This window comes from Vulpes vulpes, chromosome X (assembly GCF_048418805.1).
Source record: "Vulpes vulpes isolate BD-2025 chromosome X, VulVul3, whole genome shotgun sequence".
Taxonomy (NCBI): Eukaryota; Metazoa; Chordata; class Mammalia; order Carnivora; family Canidae; genus Vulpes; species Vulpes vulpes.
In genome coordinates this window covers 28,540,642-28,564,256 of record NC_132796.1, presented here as the reverse complement: position 1 = coordinate 28,564,256, position 23,615 = coordinate 28,540,642, and the positions used below count along the sequence as shown (strand labels likewise).

At 36.3% G+C, this 23,615-nt stretch overlaps 1 protein-coding gene and 1 non-coding gene across 2 annotated transcripts in view; one reads left to right on the top strand and one right to left on the bottom strand.

Annotated features, from left to right (window-relative positions):
* The window catches only part of DMD (dystrophin), a 2,426,617-nt gene that overhangs the window by 96,195 nt on the left and 2,306,807 nt on the right, over nt 1-23,615 (top strand). The gene's annotated exons all lie outside the window — the stretch shown is intronic.
* Nucleotides 16,768-16,874, bottom strand: LOC112919162 (U6 spliceosomal RNA). The gene has a single exon (XR_003234829.1). It is a non-coding gene; the product is annotated as a U6 spliceosomal RNA (small nuclear RNA).

Below are 23,615 nucleotides of genomic sequence, written 5' to 3'. Positions count from 1 at the left end.
ACTGAAGGTTTACTTTTGTGCTTGGAAAAATGCCAATCGATACATTATTTCAAAAAATATTTATTAGAAAAAATATTTATTAGGTACCTTCTCTATGTCAGATACCGAGCTTAGAAATTATGGCAGGATATAGGATGCAGAGAAATGATCAAACTAGCAAAAACAAATCCAAATGCTGTACCTAGGAACCGGAGGAGAATTTTTTAAGGGAAACCCTGCTGACAAGTTAAAAAAATTAATGGAAGCAAATTAGTCATATTTTACTTGCAGGATAGCTTCTGATAGGTTTTCCCCCCTTTCAGAAAATGTGTGCTCCTCGGAATTTGGGTAAGTAGCGACTTGAGGTCCCTAGGGAGTTGCTTTTACAGGAATGGTTCATGTAGATCCTGTAATACAGTTGTCAATTCTGTTATTTACAATAAAGCAATCCTAAAATGTGCTCTAATGCTTATTTAATCAAGTTATCAGGCAGCTTGTGTTACCTTGTAGGTTTTAAATATGACTCTTTCTTCCTAATATGAAAAAAGCCAAATGCCTATCCCAATAATAGAATGTGATAATGTACTTTATTGATGATTTGATTTTCAGATGATTCATTAAGCTCTTCAGGTTACTTTGTAGCTAAGCAACAGGCCTATAGAAAGACACCTGATTTACTCAAGAGAGGAAAATATGAATGCATGCTCTGATCTTTATGATGTTCTGAAATTACATTGAACTTTCCAGAATGGTTTCCTTCAAAATGCATCCTATAGAACACCAGGTCCATTAATTGTCCACATAGAAGTTAAGTAAGTTTGGAACGTGTTGCGTAGTATACCCACTCTATTGGAAATTCACAGTGTTTATAAAGGTTCTGAGAAATGCTGCTAGGAGGAAGCATGTAAAACTGATTATTTCTCAGTGTTTTCCAAGTATGTCTTAAAACACAGCTCTATTTTTACATATACCAATAAATATCTTGTGGAATTAGTAACCTGTGGAAGACCCAGGGTAATTACTGGTTTAGATGATGAAGTATTAGAAGAACATAATACAGCATGAATGTTATTCCTGGGTCTGTTAAAAGATCTGTGGAGATGAAAGGAGGAGAAATGGGGAGAAATCATATCCCTTCTATTGATGAACAAGCAGGGAAAGCCAGGGCAGTTTGGGTCCCCTGTGTAATCATCTGTGAGTTCAGAAAGAATAGCTTTGGAATCTGCTTAATTTCTTACATTTATATTTCCCCATTTGGGAAAAGATTCTTTATTGACTAGAGTATTAATCTCTTACTGCTGGAATTGTGCTGTGATTTTTAATCCCGACTACTTAATCTTCTAGTTGTGAGACTTTGAACAAGTCATTTGATCATCTAATCCTGTATTTACTCATCTGTAACATGAACATGCTGGGGATGCATACCTCATCGGGCTGTTGTGAGAGTCCAATGAGATAATGATTGACTCAGAATGGTACCTGATACATAGTGAGTTCTCAAATATTTATAGCTGTCATTATGCTCTTTCATAGAAATGGCCACACATTCTGTTTACAGTGATTAAGTGTATCACCTGTGGTCTTTGTTGAAATTCATGTTAAGACCTATCCTGCCTTGAAAACAGAAAACCAAACAAAAATAAATACATTCATATCTGTTAACATGTCATAGAGATATTTATTCCTTTATAAACTAAATTGATTTTTCTTTGCCCTTATCATACTCACTGTATACTCCCCACCCCACACCCACTCCATTCTTCCACCTAAGTAGTGAGCTCTTTCAGTCCAGGGAACAAGTCTTAAGCAACTTTGAAACAATAGGTAGCATAATCCCCAGTATGTAAGAGGTGCTTACCATATATCTTTTTTTTAAAGATTTTATTTTATTTTTTTTTTGAGAGAGAACAGGAGTGGCAGGGAGGGGCAGAGAGGGAGAGAGAGAGAGAGAGAGAGAAGGGAGGGAGGGAGGGAGAGACAGAGAGAGAGAGAGAGAGAGAGAGAGAGAGAGAAGCAGACTCTCCACTGACCAGGAAACCTGATGGGAGGCTTGATGCCAGGACCCTGGGATTATGACCTGAGCCAAAGGCAGAGGCTAACTGACTGAGCACCCCACCCCCTGGCGCTCCTCACCACGTATAAATCACAGTTGGGGAGGAGGGAGAGGAGATGAAATGTGCAAAGCTACTGTTCTTAAGTTTTTAATCTGGTGTTCTTGTCAACAGTTGTCAAAAGAATTAAAGTAACCCCATTTCTGTGTCTCTTGTTTGGGGAAAAGAGTAGTAGTAGTAGATATTATCCTGAAAGAAGTATAACTATAATACATAGAATGCCACCTTTAGGCTGACATCTCATCAGAGTAATTGAGGTGGCAAAGTTCCTAGTGATACAAACAGGGAAGCTAATGAACCAAAGTGATTTTTCTGCTGTTTTCTTGAAGTATAAAATTGGAGGCCATGTACTGTGCATCTTGTGATCTTAATATCTATGGTGATTTTCTTGGATACAAGCTTTCTATAATTTTTTGTATATAATAATAGCAATAAAAGTGATAACGGTTATGGTTTATCATAACCAGAATACCTGGCTGGCCACTTGAGAATGCATTAATCCAGTGAAGGATATTGCTGCTTTGGGTAACAATACTTTGCTTTGCGGACTAAGCAACTCTCCTTTTTCAGCAAATCTATTAGTGTTCTTCCTTAGAGATAAAATTTATGTTAGAACACTTGCATAAGAATAATAAATAGATTATGAGGAGTTCTTCCTGTATGCCAACAATTCGCCAAGTGCTTTATATGCATAGCCTTAATCAATGCCTAAATACCTTAAAAGACAAATATTACTCCATTTTTTAGATTAAGTAATAGAAATAACTCCTCCAAAGTCACCCAGATATAAGTGACAAAGCTACAATCTGAATCTGTATCTGTCTAAACAAATACCACTGATGCACTCGACTGTATTTCAGTTACTATTCAAATAAGCAAAATTCTAACATGGAGAGATTGCTGGGTAGAATGAGGCACAGAAGGCATAGGGTCTCTGCAAGGCTTCAAAGTCTGTCTTTGCGACCTTGGAATAGTAGCCCAGGCATTCTGAGCTCAATTTCTATACTTATAAATTGGAGGTAATATAATCTATCTTGTATATCGAATAAGGCTGTTAGAAAAGAAGCTAACAATTCTACGTATACGGATGTGCATTTTATATTTGAAACTGTCAAAATTTGTTTTTAAACCCTCTTTTACTGCTGTACCTCTGCTCTCTGCCAAATGAAGGAAGTTTCAAGGAAGATTAATGCTCATAGTAATAGATGCTTAATATTTAATGAGCGGTTCTTATGTGCCTGGCAATATCGTAATCATCTCAACAGCCAATTTAAGTTGCTCTATTTACCAGGTAAGAAAATAGGGGACATTAAGAGAGAAGGTAACAAACCCTGAGTAGCAAGATAGTAAGGGTATGATAGCAACCCAGGCAATACAGGGCAGTTTTTGACCAGACACTCTACTGCCAGTCTAGATAAAGTTGGTTATGTGTTAGATTGGTTTGATGTTTGTAATCAAGGTACTCTTACGTAAGTCCTACTACTAAGATTCTGTAGTTCTTGACCTCCACGGAAGGCCAGACTTTCTTGGGAAAGATGAGATTTTTTTTTTTCCACATGCAGTTACTTCAAAAACTATTTGTTGAAATTAATTTTAGAAAGGTAAATATGTACTGAATAAAAATGAATGTTATCCAACGTGGAGGCACACGGAGCAAAATTGAAATGCATATCAAATAAACCTTGTGGCTCTCATAACTGAGACTGTAATCACTACTTTTGTTTTAAATTTACTGTTACTGTCCCTCTATTTCCCCTCAGGTAACTGTAACACTGTCTACCCAGTACACCAAACAAGGAAACAGAGAACTCTCTTAAGTTTACTTCTCTCTTCCCTCACCTTTGCCCCTCAGATTGCCAACAAATCTTACTCTAATGCTCTTAATGAAATGAGTCCCAAATCTGGCTTATTGGTACTATGTTCTCTGTAGCTGTCACTCAGAAAACGATATAAACTTCCTAAATGGATTCCAGCCTCCAGATTCTCATATTACCTTTACCAGTTTCATGAGGGTTACTATCCCCAAAGCAGACAAACTCTCCACCTCTGCTTCAATATCTCTTTCTAGTCTACTGTTGTCAGGATAAAATCCAAACTCCATATCATGGCATGCAAAGTTTTTTTGTATTCCAGTCAGATTTTTCTCAAATTCTTTTACAGCATCCTTCACAAATCTCATGGTCATGAATATGTCCTCCTTGTCTGAACACTGTGCCTCTGAACACCTGCCTCTAAACATCTATTCTGCACTTCTCTCTGTCTATAATTCCTTTCTCTCTCTGGCAAGCTCCAGTTTATCTTGTAACACCAAATTCAAACTTTTCCACCTCTGAAAGCTTTACCTAGGGTACAAGAAAAGGTTTTTCCTTAACCTGATCTGTCCCAGGCAGAGAGATGGTCACACTCTCTTCTGAGCTTCATGGCATTATATTTTTATATATACTTTTTATTTTAGAGTAATTTTAGATATTTAGAAAACTTAAAAAGCTAGTACAGAGAGTTCCCATATACCCCATATTCACTTTCCTCTGTTAATTTTTTTCATTAGTGGGGTACACTTGTCACAAATAACAGGACACTGAGCATTATTATTATTATTCACTAAAGTCCACATTTTATTCAGGTTTTCTCGGTTGTTGGCCATTTGACTTTTGTTGTTGTTGTTTCAGGATTTTATATAAGATGCCACGTTACATTTAATTCTTAGATCTCCTTAAACTTCTCTTGGCTGTGGCAGTTTCTCAGACTTGGCTTATGTTTTATTTTCTTGACAACTTTGAAAAGTACTAGTCGGGTAGATGTTTTGTAGAATTTTCCTAAATTAGGATTTGTCTGTTGCTTTTGAGGCTAGGATCATGGGCTTTTAGAGACATATCCCCGAGGTAAAGTGCCATTCTCATCACATAATATCAAGGGTACCTTCTGTCATCATGACTTAGTGCTATTGATGTTGACCGTGATTAGCTTGCTGAGGTAGTGCTTGTCCAGTTTCTCTATTGCAAAGTGACTCTTTTTACCCTTTTCCATACTGTCCTCTTGGAGAGGAAATTATCGTGAGCACCTCACACTAACAGAGTGAGGAATTATGTTCCACCTCCTTAAAGATGAAGTGCACATAAATTTTTGGAGTTCTGCATGCGATATTACTCTATTCTCCATTTATTTATTCAGTCATTGATATAATTTTTGAAGTCATGGATGTATGTTATGTACTTGTTTATACATTTGACTCTTGAACAACATGGATTTGAACTGAGTGGTTTCATTTTTTTAAAGATTTTAGTTATTCATGAGAGACACACACACACACACAGAGAGAGAGAGAGAGAGAGAGAGAGAGGGAGGGAGAGAGAGAGAGAGAGAGAGAGAGAGAGAGAGAGAGAAAGAGGCAGAGACATAGGCAGAGGGAGAAGCAGGCTCCATGCATGGAGCCTGATGTGGGACTCAATCCCAGGACTCCAGGATCACAACCTGAGCCAAAGGCAGACGCTTAACTGCTGAGCCATCTAGGTGTCCCAGGTTTCATTTTTATGGAGATTTATATATATGTATAAATACAATACTGTAAGTGTATTTTTTCTTATGATTTTCTTAATATTTTCTCTAGTTTATTGTAATAAAACAGTATAAATACATAAAATATACAAAATACTTGTTAACTAACACTTCATGTTATTTTCAAAGCTTCCTATCAACAGGAGGCTATTAGTAGTAAAGTTTCTGGGGAGTCAAAAGTTACATGTAGAATTCCTACTGTGGGGGGAGTCATTATTCAAGAGTCAACTGTGATCTAATATATATTTCTATTACCCAGGTTATTCAAGTTTTGGCTCTTGGCTGTTCTTTACTTGGTTCCTGTGTCCTTTTCACATGCCCATATCTGTGCATGTTCATGTGTGTGTGTGTGGGGGGGGGGCAACACGTTTTTACCTTTTGTTTCCAGGCTCATCTTAAATATTCCCCACCTCAGTCATACCTAGATGAAGCCATTTCCCCAAGAGACCCTTGTTCCCTTTATTGAAGAAAGGCATTTGAAATCAGGTTCTGGATACTGGGACCCAATAGTATAACTACATTTCTATTATGTAGCCCACATCAAATTAATTTTATTTTTCTCTCCCATTAGGCTGATATCTACAATGTTCATATTATCTTACACAAGAATAAATCCTTTAAAGTTTGTAACCTTGTATTCTTATTTGATGGATTTATTTTCTGTATGATTAGATTATAAAATCTAATGTTGAAATATTTCATATATGTCTTACAGGGCCCTGCATCAGTCAGTTATGTTTTATGATTCTGGGGCTGAATTTTGTGCTTTTACTTTTTTCAGATTCTTTTCTTGCAGCAAAATTCATCTTTTCTGTGCTTACCTCTTCTAATTGCAGATGTAACAGATTGAAACTGAAACTTTCACAAGGGACTAGTCCTTTGAACTATAGCCTGGCACGTAATATCCTGTCACTTTGTTATGGTGTAAAGAATCCAGAATAGGACTATGATTCATTTTTTAAAAATATTTTATTTATTTATTCATGAGTGACACAGAGAGAGGCAGAGACATAGGCAGAGGGAGAAACAAGCTCCCTCTGAGGAGCCTGATACAAGACTCAATCCCAGGACCCTGAGATCATGCCCTGAGCTGAATGCAGATACTAAACCACTGAGCTACCCAGGCATTCCAGGACTACAATTCATTTTAATATAAATCACCCATTTGTTCATTAATACTCATCACTTGAGAACTTGACTCATGAAAAGAAGGGATATAGTAGTTCACAGAACTGGAAAGAAAATTCAGTTAAGGCTGGATACGGTGCATCAAATGATATGAAAAGTCTATGTGTGTCTCATCTTTACTCACGCTGATTCTCTTTGTACCTTGTCATTTCTTCTCCTGCCTCCCATTATATTCTATAACTCTCTAATACATCAGATTCCCTCTTGTACTATAGCCGTATTTCTACTAATACTATTCAACGACTAAACAGCTCTCTGAGGGCATATTGGGTATTTCTGGTTTATTGGTGTATCTTCCTTGAAGTTGCAAAAACTACTTTTAGCATCTGTGTAATTTCCATTTTTTTTTTTAACTTTCAAAGAGAAAAGTACCTCTCAAAACAAATAAGCCCCGACCCTTATTAAGTTATTCCCTCCCCCCTCGGCCTCCTACCCCTGCCAGAAATCAGTGAGTATATCCAAGGTGTTGCATACCCTGGTCAGAGTGGGCCATTTGGATATCATGTAGTTGAATGCACCCAAGCCATACTGTATTGTATGGTATTGACAGCTGATTCAAGTCACTATACTATGCAAATTTTTGGTTAGGTTTGATAGCTCATTTTAGTTGGTGCATCCATGTTGTTTTCTATGACAAACTTCGAAATAAAGTATTTGTAATTCTTTTTTTTTCTTGTAGCACAGACTATTTACAACATAAACTAAAATCTGTTTTCTATGGCTTTGAAACAAATTTTCATCCTAAAACTTGGCTTCAAGGCAACATTGATTTCTTGTACCCCTGCAGGGTTTAGCTCTTCTAAGGTGGAATCATTTGGGTTGCTCTGCTCCTTTTAAGTGGGTTTCTTCACCAATCTGAAGGTCAATTGGCTATCGTTCTAACTAGGGTGGCCTTGATGATTTGGATGATATAGTTCTCTGATCTTCTAGCAAGTAGGCCTGGACATGTTTCAAGTCAATGTGTAAAGATACAAGAGAGAGCAAGCCCCATGTGCAAGTTTGTTTTAAGCTTCTGCTTATACCATGTTTGTTACCATACAGTTTGTCAAAATAAGTCTCATAGTTGAGTGGAAGGTCAATTGACAGTGCATGTTATCCTGCTCATGATTGCAGGGAAATGCAAAGTTGCACATATCAAGTGGTGTGGGTATAGGGAAGAGGTAATGAATCTTGGATACTCCTAGAATCTACTGCAACCAGGTGATGTAGAAATGGAATAAAGAATTAGATCCATGATATGCCTTCAGAGAGCTGATTGTTGATCAGGGAAGTAATATAAATATTACAGGAAAAAATATAATGTATCATTAAAGTAACAAAGCAAAATTGGAGAAAAATTATGCTTAATTGGAAACAAAGACTTCAGAAGAAAATGACACATTTGAGTTTATTTGTAGTTACACAATCCTAAATTGGATGAATAATGTAAAAATATTTCCATCTTTGGAATACTAATCCCTTTAAATGCAAGAACTTGAGAATTTGGCTTGATGTATTTTACTTCTGTATCTTTAAAAAGTAAATTAACCTAAATGCTAGTAGAGCTTCTGTAGTTGATAAAATATTCTTAGAAAAAAAATAACCTTTAGATGTACCATTTCAGGGGATCCCTGGGTGGCTCAGTGGTTTGGCGCCTGCCTTTGGCCCAGGGCGCGATCCTGGAGACCCGGGATCTAATCCCACGTCGGGCTCCAGGTGCATGGAGCCTGCTTCTCCCTCTGCCTATGTCTCTGCCTCTCTCTTTCTCTCTGTGTGACTATCATAAATTAAAAAAAAATTTTAGATGTACCATTTCATAGTTTGTTATTACCTATTTGTAACATTAGTAATAAATTAAGAGTATTTATAGTCAGTGGGTCATTAATCTGTATGAATTTTGTCACAGATCTTTCTTGGGAAAACAGCATGTGTACATTTCAGACCTGTATCTATTTGCCCTTCTGTGAGCCAGAAACCTCTATTTTACAGTTTCATGGGCCTATAAAGCTTTCCTGCACATTTCGTGGGCATTTATTGGGCCTCCCTTTTGTACTCAACATCCTAGTAGAAATCAAATATCAAAGAAGTGGGGAATATGTTGACATTCTTTTAAGTCCAAGTGCTTTCAGTTGAAGGAGTGTAGATGAAAACACCCATTAAAATGTCTGCAAAACTAAATAATATTTCACTTTGAGCTCTGTGAACATTTCCTTCCTTGTGTGTAGTTTTCTGTCCTATTTCTAGATATCTGAAGACTGAGATGTGACCTTAATGGATATAAATTCCTCATTCCCTCCATCACCCCCCCCACATATATAATTTAAGTTAGGTGAGACTATTTCTAGACAGAGACTTTTGTCTTGAATCTGAAGGTGGAATTTCATGTGTGTGTTCTGCAAAGAATACATACTAAGAGAGACCTAAAGGAGGAATGAGTGATGTAACATAGTCCAGTAGGTACAAACCTTTCTTAAATGAAATTATCTATGGGTGGAATCCCCAGAGGAAGTAGTATTACTATGTGTTTCATACAGTAGCACTGTGGAGGTATCATAAATGAAATGTTTCTCAAAAAATCACCAAAAAGAATATGAAGTGTATCTTTATTGTTCATGAAACTTTATATTTTTAATGCTCCTTGATATATAGAAAACAGCAAAAACACTTCTGGAATGATTAGATTATATGTTGTATACTTTAAAAGATACAGAAAATAACATAAAAAGTGAACTTTTGCCCAATTTTAAAATTCCCATTCACAAAAAAAAAAATTCCCATTCACTTTGAGAAAAAGAGCCATAATAGACATACATATATGGTTAAATATTTTTCCTGCTATATCTTTCTTCCCACTTGAGAAATGTTAAATTGCATCATTTTACAATGGAATATGATTCTTTGATATATATAGGTATCATCTTTAATACAAATTTTGCTCTAAATATCCTATGTGTTCAGAAAGCTGTAAGAATTTGCAGATGTTCCTGATTACAGCCTTTAAAAATAAGACTAGCCACAATAGTAAAAAACAGAGTCCAGATGTCCATTGACAGATAAATGAAGAAGATGTGGTATATATTTATAATGGAATATTACTCAGCCATCAAAAAAGAATGAAATCTTGCCATTTGCATCAACATGGATGGATCAAGAGAGTAGTATGCTAAGCAAAATAAGTTAGAGAAAGACTAATACCACACAATTTCACTCATATGTAGAGTTTAAGAAAACAGATCAACATAAGGGAAGGCAAGGAAAAACTAAGAGGAGAACAGAGAGAAAGACAAACCATAAGAGACTCTTAACTCTAGGAAACAAAATGAAGGTCGCTGGAGGGGGATGGGTGGGGGGACTGGGTAACTGGGTGATGGGCATTAAGGAGGGCACGTGATGGAATGAGCACTGGGTATCATATGCAACTAATGAATCACTAAATTTTACCTTTGAAAATAAATAAAAGAAAATTTTATGCATTAAATTTTTAATAAAAAAGACTAGATGAATCTTTATAATTTCTTTCTACCTTGTCTCTCACACACGACTTAAGGAAAACTGAAGGTGGACGTGAACTGAGTGAAATGTAATAAGTATCTTCTGTCTTTTATTTTCATTGCAGGAGATCATTGTTCATTACCTCAGAAATATTTTAACTTCACTCTCCATTTCTTAGATTTCTGACTAGAAATAACAGAATTTCAGGAAAATCTGAAGGCATAAAAAAGGCCCTCCCTACTTTCATGGGAGGAAAAAAATGCCAGCACATGTGTGAGAGATGTTGAGGAAAAAATTTTGAAAATTAATACTTCGTTTTTGTATTTTTTTCAACATAAACCTACTTGATTATTTTTCAAAGCACAAAAAGAAGTGCTTATAATTTGGTTTTCTGAATTTCTATGGCACGCATTTTATATATAAAATCATTACAAATGTAGTTGTTATAGGAATATTGTTACAGAATTGGAGTGTGCTGATTTTTCAACAATCTCCAATTTTGTTTTTTGCCAATTTAAGAAAAGTCTAGAATGGGAAGGAAGAACCCATCAATATTATTGCAAAACAAAGAAAGTTACCATGTTTCCTGGACTTGCAGCCCTTAACGATGCAGAATGCCCCTTTTCAGAAAAAAAAAAAATGCATTATAGAGTGGCAGACTCCACTGATTTCGTACGAATTTTATACATGGAAATATATCTAATTTCTTTTCTTGGTTAATATTATAAGAGTTTCTTCTCCTATTTTTTTATTTTTATCATCTTTCACAGACTGTTGAAAACTAAGCATTGGGACAAACTTAACCTGTTCATGATGTCCTTCCCTTGCTCGTGAAATCAGTATGCCTTCGAATACAAAAAAAAAAAATTGTATTTTTTTATTATACTAGTCATTGTTTAATAGAGAACAATTTTTTTTTAAAAAAAGGAAATATTTATCTGGGGGAAGACTGTATTGATCAGGACTGTTAGTTTCCACAACAGAAAATCATGCTAGCTAGTTAAAATGGAAGAGGGATTATTGAAAACATACTGGGTATTTCCTAAGTTGTTCCTGGGTGGGATTGTAGAACGTGAGAGGAACAGGACAGAGAGGCTTTGGGGATGTGGAGTATGGGGCAGTATGCAAATTATGATTCTGTTTCTTTCTTTTTTTAAGATTTTATTTATTTATTCATGAAAGACAGAGAGGCAGAGGGAGAAGCAGGCTCCCTGCAGGGAGCCTGATGCAGGACTCCATCCCAGGACCCCAGGATCACGACCTGAGCCAAAGGCAGATGCTCAACCACTGAGCCACCCAGGTGCCCCTCTACAGAATTGGTTCTAAACCTTGTTGTGATCACAGTTTATTTCTTCACCTCTAGTATCCTGCCAAGATCTGTTTCCATGCTTTCTATGCTGCTCCATTGGTCTGCTGGTCTATCCTTGTGCATGTAATACACGGTCTTGTTTACCACAGTTTTATATGCCATTTTATATATATAAGCTCTACCTTTTTGTATCACTTTAAGGATGTCTTTGCTTTCCTTAGCCATTTACAGCTTGCTATAAATTTTAGAATTGGCTAGCTGAATTGCAAAGCAAAACATAATAAAACAAAACACCTGTTGTGATTTTTATTTTGATTGTTTTACAGTCAGTTTTCAGGGAATTTTCACCTTTTTAATACTGAACATTCCAATTCATGAACAGGAGAGGTTTGTCCTTTTTAAAGTCTTTTATCTCTCTATAAAGTTTTATTATTTCCTCTGTGATGGTTGTATACATCGTTCAATTCTCTTCTAGGTACTTGATTCTGATGCTATTGTAAATGGCTCTTTAAAACTTCACTTTCTAGATATTCATTACTAGTATGAGTTTAATTTTTATTGAGCTTTAATTCATATACCATTAAATTTACCCCTTTCAAGTGTACAATGAGTAATTTTTAGTATATTCACAAAGTTGGGCATCTGTCACCATTATGTAATTCCAGAACGCTTTGACCACTTCAAAAAGAAAGACTTCCCATGCCCACCCACAACTCTTGAAAACCACTAACCTACTTTCTGCTTTCATAAATTTCTCTATTCTAGATACCTTATAATTGAAATTATATGTATACTTTTGTGTTTGGCTTCTTTCAATCAGCATATTTTAAAGATTCATCCATATTGTATCACGTGCCAGTACTTCTTTACTTTTCATGATGGAATATCCAATTGTAGGGATATACAATTTTGTCTAACCATTTACCAACTGATGGACATATTTACAGTTTCCAGTTTCCAGCTATTATGACCAACACTGCCATAAACATTCATATACAATTATTTTTTGCTTTCAATTCTTTTCAGTATCTAGGAGTGAAATTGCTGAGCCATATTGTAACTATACAATGACCTTTTTGAGGAATGACCAAACAGCCTTCTACAAGAGTTGCACCATTTTACATCCCTACCAGCAAGTTAAGAGGGTTCCAATTTCTCCACATCCATGCCAAATTTACTAATTTGTGATTTGTTATTCTACCCACTGTAGGGAGTGTGAAGTAGTCTCTCTTATTTTGATTTGCATTTCCCTAATAGTTAATAATGTCGAGGATTTTTTCATGTGCTTATTGGCTCTTTTTATATCTTCTTTAGAAAAATATTTATTCAAAGTATATCCTCATTTTTTGATTAGGTTAATTTCCTTCATATTATTAAGTTCTGAGACTTGTTTATTAATTCTAGATTCTAGACTCTGATCAAATATACAATTTACTAATATTATCTCCCATTCTGTGGTTTGTATGTTCACTTTTCTCAATATATCAAAAATGTTTTCTATTTTAGTGTAGTTATCTATTTTTTTCTTTAGCTCTTTGTGGTTTTGGGGTCACATTTAAGAAACTATAGCCTAATCTTGCATAAGCAAGATTTGGGTCTTTGTTTTCTGATAGAAATATTATAATTTCAGTTCTTACACTTTTTTTGGATCCATTTTTTATATTTGGGGGGAGGGTAAGACATAGAATCTTTATTTCCTTGGCAGATAATACAAAAGATAAAGAAAACCCTTAATATTATCTTATTAAAAGCAGACCAATAACCTAAAAAACTGTCATTTTAACGAGGAGAAAAAATAACCTTATTTTGTGTCAGTGTATTATTGAGCTCATTTTTATTTATTTTTTTAATTAGCCTCAGAGGTAGAATTTAGTGATTCATCTGTTGAATAACACCCAGTTCTCATTACATCAAGTGCCCTCCTTATTGCCAATCATGCAGTTACCCCTTCTCCTACCCACTTCCCTTTCAGCAACCTTCAGTTTGTTTCCTAAAGTTCAGCATCTATTACAGTCTGCCTCCCTCTCAATTTTCATCTTATTTTATTTTTCCTTCTCTTCCTTAAATTCCACATCAGTGAATTCATACAGTATTTATTAATTCTTGTAAATGGGGAGAGACGGCATCTCAGTTTCATATCTAGTTGTGTTTCCACCAAATTTGGTGAAAAGATTAATACTCTTCCCTCACAAAACCTTGGATCTCCAACAACAACAACAACAACAAAAAATCAATTATGAATTTATGGGTTTATTTCTCTACTCTCAATTCTATTCCATTATATGTCTGTCCTCATAATAGAATAGTCTTGATTATGCAAATTTGTGGTTACTCTTAAATGGAAAGTGAATCCTCCAACTTTGCTATTCTTTTTCAACATTGTTTTGCTTATCCTGCATCACTTGAATTTCCCTATGAAATTTAGGATCAGCTTGTCAATTTCTGCAACAGCAAAGACAGAGTTCTGACAGAGAATGTGTTGAATCAGTAGATGCACTTTGGGGAGATTACCATCTTAAAAACGTCAAGACTTCGGGGCAGCCCTGGGGGCCAAGCAGTTTAGCGCCACCTTCGGCCCAGGGCGTGATCCTGGAGACCCAGAATCCAGTCCCACGTCGGGTTCCCTGCATGGAGCCTGTGTCTCTCTCTGTCTCTCTCTGTGTGTCTCTCTCGTGAATAAATAAATAAAATCTTTAAAAAAACGTTGTCTTCCAATTTATGATTATGGGGTATCTTTCCCATTACTCTGGAAAGGGGATTCTCCTCTCAAGCCTCCAGAAATAAATGCAGCCCAACTGCTACCTTCAATTTATTTCAGGGAGGCCCATTTTGGACTTCTATATTATGAAACTGTAAAGTATGAAAAAAGTTGTATTCTAAGAGCCACTAAAGTTAAAATTTATTTCAACAGCTATAGAAAGGCAATACACTTTCTCTTTCCAGTTTGTTGAGTTTTTTTTTTTTATCATAAAAAGTTGGATTTTGTCAGTTGCTTTTTTTGGCATTTGTTTTGACATGTGTTTTCTGAATCTTTACTAACAAAGTGATTTAGATCACTGGTTCTCATGTTTTGAACCAACTTTGCCTTCCTGAAATAAATTCCACTTGATCATTATCTATAATTCTTTTTTTTAATGTTAGTGCCTTCACTTGTCTAGTGTCTTGTGAAAGATTTTTTCAAAATCTTTATACTGTCATTTTTGTTTATCCATTTAGATAGACCAACCACTACTCTTCCTTCCTTCTCACAGGGTATTGTCTAATTTCCCTTTCATTTCATCCTGGAAGACTTCCTATAATATATTTTGTAGGGCTGATCTATTAGCCATGAATTCTCTATTTATCTGTCAATATATTAATTTCTCCCACTTTTTGGAAGTATAGTTTTCTTGGATATAAAATTCTTGGTTGACTTCACTTTTCCATCACCATTTTTAGCTCTGTTCTCCCACTACCTTTTGATCATCATGGTTTTTTTTTTTTTTTTTTTTTTTTTTTGATCATCATGGTTTTTGAAGAGTAAACAGCTGCTAATCAGATTGAGGACCATTTGTAGATGAGGTTTATGAGAGCTTCTCTAACTCTCTCAAGATGTGTCCCTGTATGCATCTCTTTCAGTTTATCTTACTTGGGATTTTTTGAGATTCTTGAATGTATAGATTAATATTTTCATCAAATATGAAATTTTTCAGATATTATCTCTTTCAATATTGGTTTTTTGTCCTTTTATTTATCTCTTCTGGAATGTCCATTATGCATATCTCAGTACACTTGAGGGTGTCTCTGAGATTTGTGAAACTCATTTCAATTTTCTTCACTGTTTTGTCTTTTTGCTGTTCAGACCATATTATCTCAATTGCTCTATCTTCAAGTTGGCTAATGTTTTTTTTGCCCACTCAAAAAGCATATTGATCATCTACAGTTAGTATTTTTAAGACTTTAAAAAACAATTTTAGGTTCACAGGAAAACTGAGTGGAATATATAGATATTTCTCATGTACCTCCTGCCCCTACATGTACAGGCTCTCCCATTATCAAGTCCTCTACCACAGTGGTACATCTGTTACAAATAATGAACTTATATTGACAGATCATTAGCACGCAAAGTCCATGGTTTATCTTTATGTTCACTCTTGCTATTGGACATTCTATGTGTTTTGACAAATGTATGATGATATGTATCCGTCATTTTAGTATCATACGAAGTATTTTCACTGCCCTAAAAATCCTCTGTGCTCTATGTATTCATCCCCTGACCCCACCCCACCCACTGGCAACCACTGAATTTTTTACTGTCTTCATAGTTTTGCCATTTGCAGAATGTCACATAAGTTGAAATTATACAGTATGTAGCCTTCCTTAACTATACCAGGATGGCTCTAGGGGGCTGGAGTTGAGCATTTCCCTTCCTCCATATGCCAGTCTGGAACTGACTGGATTGGTTATTTCTCTTCTTTCAAGTCAGTTAGGCTCTGGTTAAATAGTTTCTCCTGAAGGCAGGCGTTATTTAAAAACAATATGTCTCTGGCAGATATCAAAAGGTTACTTTTCCATCCCTCTACCAAAAGCAGAAAGGCAATTTTCTGTGATGTTTACTGTGGGAAACTGGTAAAGCTCCTGAAGGTAAATCCCACAAAATTGGGTGTGGGGGGTGTCACACTGAGCCTCCAACAATTACAGGTCAACTCTGAGGAGCTATGACCCCCATTATCTGTCTATGTTTCTTTGATCTAAGAAATTATAGTTTTCTTTTTGCCCTTTCCTCCTTTACAGATCCTAGGAGAATTGTTCATTTTTCAATCTGTTCATTTTTTTCTTACTGGATGTTAGGACAGAACAGTGACTTCCAAGCTCCTTACACGTAGAACCCAATATTTAATATTTTTATCTTATTTTTCTACTCCAGAAATTCTAAATTTTATTCATTTTCATGTGATTTCTGTCACATTTTTAATATTCTGTTTTGGTGAGACACATACTTTAGTTCTTTAAACATTTTTTTCAGTTCTTTGAACATAGTTGAAATATCAGATTTAATTTTTTTTTTCCTTTATGTCTGACACATGGGCTTTAGAGACAATTGTTGGCTTTTATTTCTTCTTCCTAGAGCATGGACCATACATTCTTTTTTTTTTTCCTCCACAAGGTAGTTTTTGTTTTATGGAATGCTTCATAAATTTGCAGGTCATCATTATGCAGGGGCCATGCTAATCTTCTCTTTATCATTCCAATTTTAGTATATGAGCTGTCAAAGCAAGTACTAGTATTTTTCTTTTTAAATGGGCATTAGAGACTCCTGGGTGGCTTAGTGGTTGAGTATCTGCCTTTAGCTCAGGTCGTGATCCCGGGGTCCTGGGATTGCATCCTGCATCAGGCTCCTCACAGAGAGTCTGCTTCTCCTTCTGCCTATGTCTCTGCTTCTCTCTCTGTGTGTCTCTCATGAATAATTAAATCTTTTTAAAAAATAAACTGGGCATTATAACTAACATAATGTGGCAACTCTGGAAATTAGTTTGTATTCTCTCTCCAAAGTCTGTTGTTATGCCTCATTGTTATTATTTTGCTTGTTTAGTTGCTTTTCTGAATTCAAGACAGCTCATAGTCTTTGTCACATGTGGCCACTGAGGTCTCTCCTCAGGGTCTAACAGGCCAGCTAGTGATTGGATGGAGATTTCCTTAAATTTCTGGAACCAATAAATCTTCCATTCTTTCCTAAGGGGTTGGGTGTGCATGCTGGTGATACCAAACTCAGCAAGGTACTGTATAACTCTTACCTTTGCTTCCTGTGTTGACAAAACCTTAAGTTCAGCCTGAGGTTAGAGACTAGAATGTTCTCAGGGCTCTCTTATGCTGTGTGCAGTTTTGGGTATGTACAAAGCTCTGTGCATGCACATGGCCTTTTTGACTCTGAGAAAGATTGGAGCTTTTCAAATCATTGCATATACATCCTGCTTCCTGGATTTCACTTTCAAGCTTGCCGATGAGCCTATTTTTTTCAACTTTTATCTTCTATTATAGGCAATTGCAATGTTAAATACATTGCCTTTTATTGTTTTCAAGAATCATCCTCATAGAAGTCTGTTAACACATTGTGAACTCTGAATCAGCTCAAACAAGGACAGTATTAAGAGTAAGGTCTTCCTTGAACCAACTAGACAGAGAAAACAATGACAATTCCTGGGAATGGGGCTTTGAAGGAGTTCCAAACTTACTCCTACCCCCAGGTTGCTGGTTTTTAGAGTTACCTCAGAAAAAGGAGTGGAGGGTCATTGTTCTTACCAAGATTCAATCACTGTTTTTTTTTTTAGATTTATTTATTTTAGAGAGAAAGGGGGGAGAGGAGAGGGCGTGAACATGAGGGGGCAGGGCAGCCCCAGTGGCTCAGCGGTTTAGCGCGCCCTCAGCCCAGGGTGTGATCCTGGAGACCCGGGATTGAGTCCCACGTCAGGCTCCCTGCATGGAGCCTGCTTCTCCCTCTGCCTATGTCTCTGCCTCTCTCTCTCTCTCTCTCTCTCTCTCTCTCTCTCTGTTTGTGTGTGTGTGTCTCTCATGAATAAATAAATAATAAAATCTTAAAAAAAAAAACATGAGAGGGCAGAGGGAAAGGGAGATTGAATCTCAAGCAGACTCCGTATTGAGTGCGGAGCCCAACATGGAGCTGGATCATGTGGCCCTGAGATCACTACCTGAGTCGACACCCAAGAGTCCAGTCATTGTTTTTCAATAAACACTATCTGGATTGCTGAAGGCCTTTGCATAATTTCCAGAGTTTGAAATAAATTAGATGCTGAGAATGTTTTCCATGTTCTCACTGCTTTTATGGAGGAGAGAATTTATGGAAGTGCCTAATCTGCAATTTTCACTGAAGTCACTACCTAATTTTACTATATTGATTTTTTAAGCCCAGAAACCTTGCTAAGGTTTTTAAACTCAAGTTGTTTCTTTGAGGATTATTTTGTTTTTATAGCAATATAATGCTATAATCTACAAATAAAGATGATTATGTTACTGTCTTTCCAATTCTATAATTTCATTTTTTCAGCCTTTTTGCACTGATTAGTACTTCTAGTATCATGATGAAGAGAGGTAGTAATAAGTCATCTTCCTTATATTCTCCATCTCAGTTTTGTCATAATAATTCAGATAAAAATATTCTTTTCATCCCAGTTTACTAAAAAATTTTACCCTGAATGAGGGATCCCTGGGTGGCGCAGTGGTTTGGCGCCTGCCTTTGGCCCAGGGCGCGATCCTGGAGACCCGGGATCGAATCCCACGTCGGGCTCCCGGTGCATGGAGCCTGCTTCTCCCTCTGCCTGTGTCTCTGCCTCTCTCTCTCTCTCTTTCTCTGTGTGACTATCATAAATAAATAAAAAAAATTAAAAAAAAAATTTACCCTGAATGAAATTTATTAAATTGTTACTGTTATCTTTTAGACACAATCATATGGTTTCCTTAAATTATTAATATTGTGCATTACCAAGTATTTAAAGCATATAAAAACCACAGATGTATGGTTTTAAGATGCCAGCTATGGCAAATGATAAAGTCAGCAGGCAGTGGGGCTCGATCCCACGACCATGAGATCACAGCCTGAGCTGACGTCATACACTTAAACCGTAAAGTGCACTTTTACAGAACTCTAAAGATTTTGTATATTAAGTATATCAAGTGCTTGGCAAAGACCCTGTTAATAGGAAATGCTAAAAAAGTGTGAGTTATATTATGTATTTTCTTTCTACTTTAAGAGTACTGCCTAATACGTAGATGAGACCTATTATTGATATTTTACTACCCATTTCTACAGGCAATGTAAACCTGTAGTCTTATCTAATTAATAGTTAAGGTCGTGCTATTTAGATTACTAGTATATAATGTCCATCCTAAAAAATCAGATTTAAATAGGAATTGTTTTTTTTTAAGATTTATTTATTTATTTATTTATTTATTTATTTTAAATTTATTTATGATAGACATAGAGAGAGAGATAGGCAGAGACACAGGAGGAGGGAGAAGCAGGCTCCATGCTGGGAGCCCAACGTGGGACTCGATTCCGGGACTCCGGGATGCGCCCTGGGCCAAAGGCAGGCGCTAAACCGCTGAGCCTCCCAGGGATCCCCAGGAATTGGTTTTTTAAATATTATCTCTGCATCCACCCTTTACTACAAAATCTATAACTCATGTATTAATGAAAACTTTAGTTCATCATGCAGACATTACAGGATTTTCAATCTTGTTAAAATCTTGTATAAAATAGCTTTAAGAATAGCAATGTTTGATGTTTTGCCTTTAAAATGGTAATTTTCTGTGTCTTATAAAGAATTCCCAGGTTATGCAGAAAGTTCCCCCAAAAGAATCATCCCTTCATGATCATCAACAAATTTAATGCCAGTCATATAAAAAACAAATTATGGAGGGAAATGGTCTATTGCATGAATGATGCAGAAATCATACATGGTATTTTGAGTCACACCAAGATATCAAAGTACATAAACAATAATAAAGATGATGAAGGCCTTCTAGAAGTGAGAGAACATCTTGAGGGAAAAGCTCTCTCTGACTTTTGAGTCACTATTTTAACTAATGGAAGCTTATTGGAGAATATAGCTGACAAGGTTTCATTCAAGCTTCACAAGAAGTAATAGAATTGGTCAAAGTAAGGGACACCATAGTAGCACTTGAAACAGTGTTGGTAAATATACAACATTCATTCATTCATTCATTCATTTGTTCCTTCATTCAAGAAATGCTGTTAAGCTCCTGCTGTCCAGTTGGTATCAGATATCTAAAAGAAAAGGGCTGATGGGATATCTTTCCTCATGGAGAGTAGGTAGGCAGTAAACAAGCAAACACCAAGTAGACAAAATAATTTAATAGTAATTTTAGGGGCACCTGGGTGTCTCAGTGATTGAGCATCTGCCTTCAGCTCAGGTTGTGATCCTGGGGTCCTGGGATCGAGTCCTGCATCAGGCTCCCTGTGGGGAGGCTGCTTCTCCCTCTGTCTATGTCTCTGCCTCTTTGTGTGTGTCTCATGAATAAATAAACTCTTTTTAAAAATTTTAAATAGTAATTTTAGTAAATGGTAAGAATAAAATGATCAAAGTTACATAATAAAGAAGAAAAGCTAGTCGGGCATCCTTTTAAGTAAGTTTTCCAGTAGGAAACGCTTACTGAGGATATGACAAAGCATTTGGGCTGAAACTTGAAAGATAAAGAGTCTGCCATAGGAACAGCTAGTGCGTATTTGCTGGCACTGATGTCCTACATGCTCAGAGGTCCCGCCATTGGTGAATCATGACATTCTCTGGAAACACTAGATAAAAACTCACTATCTTTTGCAACTTCCTGTATCCAAATCCATACCACATTCCTGTTAGCATGTAAGGTGAAAATTACTTGCATTCTGGGTCTCAGTCTCTTACAGCAGTATTTTTTTTTTTCCACCACAATTCCTAATTCTATTTGCTCTTCATTTCCTTGCCAGAAAATTCTTCTCCAGGCTTCTTTTCTCTTATGATGTTTTTGATCAAAGCCTTGTCTTTGCACTTAGGGACTCCCACTGTTCATCTGTGTACTGATGAGAAGTTCATCCATTGAAAACAGATTCTTAGAATCATCTTAACTTTCGCACAGTAAAGCTAATTTTCCTATCAGCCCATCTGGTTTCCCTGTTCACAGTATCCTAGACTTGAACTTGACAAGGAACACAACCTCAAACGGGTTGCTCAGCCCAGTTGATAGTTGCATTTCTGAAGTATCATACATTCATCCTTTATCTGTGAGATATTTATAAAAGTTGAAAATCAAATTCTCATGCTGGGGACAAAACACTTGACTCTGCTGCCTATACTGCCCCTCCATCCCTGATTGTAGTCCTGAAGTCTCCCCAAAAGACCTTAATTTTTGTGAACACAGTGGTGAGCCACAGCTCCCTGTACAAATACCCTTTAGTCAAGAAAAGACAATTTTACCCTTCATAAAGGGGACCATGCTTTTTAAAAAATCATTCTTCCATACAATTAGACTTCACAAACAGTATTTAGATGTTACGGCCTCCCATTGGCCATGATGTGACCTTCTGAATTTCATAGTTATTTGTGTTATTCTGTGTCCAGACGCCTCTTCACTCTGCCCTTGGACCCCTACCAGTTATGTCCACATTGGTTTATTCTAAGTTAAATATTAAACTGAATTTTGACTTATAAACTATCCGTGATTATGATACTAACGTTTTTATTGCACAACCCAATGGGTCTGCCAACTTACCAGTTTGGTCAAAAGCCAAATTATTTCACAAAATGTACCCCACAGTCTCTCCACCTAGGACATATCTCCTGGGACAAACAAAATATACTAAATACAGAACTTAAAAATAAGGATGATCACAGATAATTTCCACTGGATTTGCTCAAAGATTTGTCTCATGTCTGGTGTAGTGTCCAATTTTTTGTTCTTTTTTTAGGAATTCTGTCAGTCAAGGTTTTTGTTTTGTTCTGGGCTCTTTCCTACAGATGGGTTCATTTTTATTAGTATCGGACCAAAGTTCCCTGTCACTGATTTCCCTGCTTTTCATGTTGTCCACCTTCACAAAGGCTTTCTGCTGCACTTGACTGACATAATATTTCATTATAAAAGAACTAGTGACATGACAACATAATTTGAGTCACATACTTGGTAAGAAGAACTTCTGTACTAGTAGGTGTATATAATAAATCCTGTCTGTCCACAGAGAGATTTTAAACAGCCAAACCATATTTTTGTCTCATAATAAGATATCCTATCTTTAGTGTCTAAAGCAAAAATTCCCCCTGAAAGAGAGCACAGAGTCTCTAACCTAGGTGTGACATGTTCTTCTAGGATAGAACTGAAAGAGCCATTAACTCTCTGGGTCTCCATATCCTTCCAGCCCTGACAGTATGCAGATGGCACACCACACAGTGGGTTAGGTCAAGTGAGATGGGAAGGGTCAAATGAACCAATAAGGATTGTGAAGCACACAGGGTCTAATAATACTAGAACATTACTACTACTACTATTACTACTACTACTACTACTACTAGAACATCCTTATCCTGCTCCCAAGCCTGAAGGGATAATGGGAAGGAATGTTAATACTGGACCCGGTGAGAGCTGAGCTTTGGAAGAGGGTCTGTATAACAGCAGTTGTGGCTACAGAGAGCAAATTCAGCCACTATTACCCTGTGTCAGGAAGGCATGAGCCAGAGCAATAAGTATTCCTTCCTTCTCCAATCCCCTCCTCTCTTACTAGTGATTTCCCGCTGGTTGCCACATCCAGAAACTGGAGCACAGAGACTCTTGGACAGAGCCCATGGAGATCAGGCTCTCCAGTATTAAGCCAAGCAGAGTGAAGAAAGGCAGAGTATAAAATTGGAAGGGGAAGCAAAAAAAAAAAATCTTGCCTAATAAATTAATTCTGCCATCTGAAAAGTAGAAATAATAATTCCCTGCATTTCTTGGCTTACAAGGGAGGTTTCAGACTAAAATGATATGTTTGGGAAAGTTATTTATAAACTTGAAAGCATTTCACAATAATGAAGTGTCAAAAAAATCTGCCTGTTTAGGAATTCAGAAATGACTAGCCAAATGTAATTAGTTTCATTATTTTAAATCTATTTTTTTATAATGAGGAGCTTAAGAAACATTGAAACATTTTAAAAACTATAGTTCTAAAACATTCCCCTATTTGAACCTTTTCTAATTTTCACTTGTATTAATGAAGCAATGATGAACACCTTGGTGTCTAACTTGCTTCTGTAATTTGAATTGTTGGGCATTTCACATCTATTATTCAATCCTTTTTTGTAAAGGCGGCACCTATTAACCTTCTTTATAACAGATAACTGGTATCCGATTGCTTTATTAGACATTGATTTCCTTACTGATTATATGTACATATATAAACATCATGTACTTTGCACTCAAAAATTAGTTATTCAAAATTTTGTCACTTTTTGATTTTTAAAGTCATTTTCCTGGAATAAATT